General features: G+C 38.8%; 1 pseudogene; it reads right to left on the minus strand.

Moving 5' to 3' along the window:
* LOC149113511 (uncharacterized) overlaps nucleotides 1-781 on the minus strand; it is a 4,064-nt pseudogene extending 3,283 nt beyond the window's left edge.
* Between the last annotated feature and the right edge of the window lie 4,024 nt (nucleotides 782-4,805).

The raw sequence follows: 4,805 nt of genomic DNA on the forward strand, positions 1-4,805 counted from the left end.
GAAACTATTGGATAAAGATTGATTACAACGGCATAGAACAGAACTGATTACCCAATAAAAGAATGTAGGTTAGGTAATCAGGTGCTACAGAATAAATATAATTCCAAAAAACTGATCCTATGGGATGTAATTAAGCAGCTGGTTAATGAATAAGATTACGCCTAAATAAATGTAATTCTAAATACTTAAGCCACCTTCATTCGGTTCAATATGACCCGGGTTAAGACTTTGCTGGGTATTGAGAGCAACATTATTCCCCTCCAGTTACCACACAAACTAAGGTCGCCTTTTTGGCCAGCTTTACTAGAAGACCTCTTCTCCAGTCGTCTGGAATCTCTTCTTTCTCCCATACGAAATTTCAAGTTCTATGGAGTGCTTCCACCGTACAAGGACCTCCCTCCTTCAATGCTTCAGGAGGGATGTTATTCACCCCTGGAGCTTTGGCATTCTTCAGTTGAGTGAGGGCTGTGCTAATTTCTCCTCTGGATATAGGTCCTGTGTTGATGTTCAGGGCAACGTCTGCAGGTCGGGGATCTGGTAATTGGCTTGGGGCTGGTCTTTTCAATACGGATTCAAAATGCCTCTTCCATCGCTGAAGCTGGTCTCCCATTTTCGTCAAGAGAGTTCCATCTTCACTTCTAATTGGGTGATTCTGATTGCACTTTATCCCGCTAAGTTTCCGTGTTGTCATATATAGGCTTCTCAGTTCACTGTTATTTCTCGTTGTAGTATCTATCTCCGAGTCCTTCTTTTCCCATGATCCTCTCAATGCTAGCATCATTCCGTCCGACCTTGGCATTAAAGTCACCCATTACGATGAGAATGAAAATGAAAGTATAGGTGGCTGTTGACGAAGCCCTGAGAGACGAGCAGGCAGGATTTAGAAAGGATCGTTCTTACATCGATCAAATTGCCACACTGAGGATTATTGTAGAACAAACAATCGAGTGGTCATCTCCCCTGTATTTGTTATTCGTGGATTTTGAGAGAGCCCTTGAATCTCTGGATAGGGAGGCTATGTGGAGGATTCTTCGTCATTACGGTATACCTAATAAAATCATCAACACGCTTACGGTTCAGTATCAGGGCTTTACTTGCCAAGTGCTTCATGGAGGAACTATGACCAAGCCCCTCGAGGTCAAGACCGGAGTGAGACAAGGATACCTTCTATCGCCGTTGCTGTTCTTTGTGGTACTTGACTGTCGAAGAACGCATATGAGGGTAAACGTTTGGGACTCCAGTGGTCACTGGCCCAACGCCTAGAAGACTTGGACTATGCTTACGATCTTTGCTTACTAACACACCGACTGGCTGATATGAAAGTGAAAGGAGAAAGATTACAAGAGACTGGTCATGGTGGCCAGTTAGGGCTTAAAATCAACATCCAAAAAACAAAGGAAATGCGAATTGGCGCGAGGCAACAAGAATCATTGGAACTTCGTGGGGAAGCTGTTGAAAGAGTGTCCGAGTTCACGTATTTGGGAGGTACCATCAATGCAACTGGCGGAACTGAGAGGACATAAGGAAGGAAAGCGCAATTGACATTCTCGATGCTTATGTCTGTGTGGAAGGAAAAATATATCAGATTGCAAACAAAGCTCAGGATTTTCAATACGAGCGTGAAGTCTGCCCTTTTGTTGGTTCGGAAACCTGGAGATTAACGAAACTACTGATCAAAAAATGGCAGATCTTTACCAACAAGTTTTTAAGGACGATCCTGAATATCCGTTGGCCAGAGGTCATTTCAAATGAAGAACTATGGGAATGGACACGACAAAGTTGTATAGAAGAAAGCATTAAGAGAATTAAGAAAGTGGAAATGGATCGGGCATAAGGTACGGAAGCCTTAGAATAACATCACCCGTTCCGCCCTCAGGGGTTCAGAAGAAGAGGCCGCCCAAAGCAATCCTGGAGGCGAAGTGTGCAAGACGAGCTTGCAAAGAAGAATATCACTTGGATAGAGGCAAAGAGAACTGTCAAAAATAGAGTAAGGTAGAGGGCCATGGTTGACGCCCTATGCTCCCCATCAGGGGCGAAGATGGCCTAATGTAATGTAATGTAATGTAATGTAATGTAATGTAAATACTTAAGCTTTGTGACGTTAAGTTTTCTGGAAAACCGTTGGGACGAGGGGACGATAGGTTTTTCCTCCAAACACTGTAAATTTCTGACAACGGACAATTGGACTGAGAACTGGGAGAATCTAACTCTGGAGAGCAGTACTTGCCTGCGGGAACGGAAATTTGTCACGATTTCCTGGTTCACGAGGATCTACTTCAATTGGTCCTCACTTCGGACGTTAAGGAAGAGACATAACTTGGTCCAACGGTAGTTTATTCTGCACTCGACATAAAATCATTAATGTAATCGACAATGTAATCTAAAAAGCTTTACAAACGCGCCTTCTCATATATCATCATTCACACATCAAGTGTTTACAACATGACAAAGGAACTTCTAACATACAATACGAGCGGAAAGTACTTTCATTGAGACAGGGTATTGTAATCAACACCACGACGTTTCCAAACTTAAAAATAGAGCCAAGACTAAAATTCATAATTCGAAACTACCATAGAACAAACTTAGGAAATTAAAAGTGAGATAGTTAATTTGAATTTTTACTTTTTACGAAAATTATTTCATGAATAAAACTAATAAAACTTCATCACTGAAAAATAGGTCTGCAGTGCATACATGTGTAGCTTACAAGTTATACTTGTAATTAGGACAAAACTGAATTATCTTGAAGAAAAATGAAAGACACTAAGATTTTCAGGATGACATAAATACTAATAAATGGCCTGTAATGGATTTCAAATATAACCCTTAACTCTTAACTCAAAAGTTTACTTAGCACAAAGGTCGGTGATAGAAAAAGGTGAAAATGTGAGTTATTTTAGAGAATAGGGTGCTTATAACAGAGAATCACAAAGTGCGCTTTGTGGGCCTCCAATAATTTACTTTTATCCTTCTAGTAGTTACGATATGGTAAATGAGATGCTGCTATATTGTCAATGTATTGGCTAAATTGCGAGTATTTGAAACTTATATTAATAGGCCTTGAACCAAACTTAAAAACAAGAAATATGAATTTATCTTCAGGGTTTAGCACACTATTTGTTAAAGTCAGCAAAATCAGAAAAACTTGCAAAAGATTAACTGAGTCATTGTATTATACAGTTATTTCCTGCTGCAATCAAGCAATCCCATTAAAATGTAGGCAATCAGTTAGTTAGGGAGCATTTGCCATATTTTTTGCTAGTTGATGAGATGAGACATTTGTGCAGGTATCTTTCAATCAATCAATCAATCAATCAGTCAATCAGTCAATCAGTCAGTCAGTCAATCATTCAATCAATAATATTTTAGCTTCATTTATACCACGACCACGATAGCTCTAAATTGAGCGAATTCCCAAGGCCTAGCTCTTGTCATGAAGCCCGCAAATAATTAACGGTTATTCCACGAGCACAGGTTGGATATGAAACGATAGATAGCCAACGAGACATGTAACATTGAGTTGGCTATAGTTATTTCATATCCAACAAGCATGAGTGCAATAATCGTTTTAATAATTGAATTATGCATATAAACTTACCATATTTGTAAAGCAGGTTATTATATGGCTATGTCTCACGAGGACTGGGAACTACCGAATTCACGAATTTGATTGGCTGAAATCGATATTGACCGCGGTCTAGATTTTCCCATCTAGACCGGCATCTAGACCGGTTTCATTTTGCGTTGAAAAAGTAGCAAACTAAAATACAAAAATGTTCACCATTTTCTTTTAGTTTCTTCTCAATCATTTATGGAAGTGCCAAAAAGCCTGATGTCAGCAAACCAGTTACATTAAACGAATTGAAGTATTCTTCTTTGCAATATATAAACATCTTATTAACCGAGCTAAGTCGATCTGTATGGGAGAATCTTGACTTCGGTCGTGTGTACAGACCTCACTGCGTTCGGTCTGTACTCACGGCCTCGGTCAAGATTCTCCCATACAGACCTCCAGCTCGGTTAATAAGAGCTAAATATAATTGCTGAATGATATAACATTATGGCTAATAATGGTATATCATGAATGAAATGAAAACTCAAATTGAATTATCCAATGATCCAGTTTTAAATGGAACTGATTAACGATTGTATTAATGGCTTAACAAATTTTAATAACACAAATCCATACATCACATTAATGTATGGTCAACAATGTTAATTAAAAAAAGGAGAGAAATCATTTAAGGTTACCGTAACCTGCAGGGGTGTCTCACGTCCAAGCGATGTAGCGCGTCCGGTTTAAGCGGTAGATACCTAAACCCCTATATCAAATTAAAGCTTATAGAACTGGCTATCAAACCATACCAAGAATTTAGATATGAAATGAATTGCCGATTTTTTTCAGGACCACTAAATGCGAGCGCCCTAATCACCTTTTGGAAGCTATAAGTCAAAGCGAATTTTGATTTTCGCCAATTAATTTTTTTCCCGGTTTAAGGACAAAAAGCGCTAAAAAAAAGTGTGTCTGCGTTTTGCCATATTCAATTGCAGAAAAAAGTTACAGAACATTTTCGAAATAGGATTTTAAAATGTGAAGTGATCGTACAAAAATCGCTCTCGGAGAAAAAATATTTCGAAATAAACAATTCTCAGACAGCTTTTTGTTTATTATATGTTAATCTAACTACTGTCCAAATTTGAGGGCAATCGAAGAAATTCCCTATGAGTTTTAAGAGGTTGTCTCTGTAAGAACCGACCACTGATTTTACTTCGAAAATTCGATTTTTCTCATAAGCTGGGAT

The sequence above is a fragment of the Orbicella faveolata genome, unplaced genomic scaffold, assembly GCF_042242905.1.
Source record: "Orbicella faveolata isolate gen_17 unplaced genomic scaffold, um_ofav_v1 contig_15, whole genome shotgun sequence".
Classification (NCBI taxonomy): Eukaryota; Metazoa; Cnidaria; class Anthozoa; order Scleractinia; family Merulinidae; genus Orbicella; species Orbicella faveolata.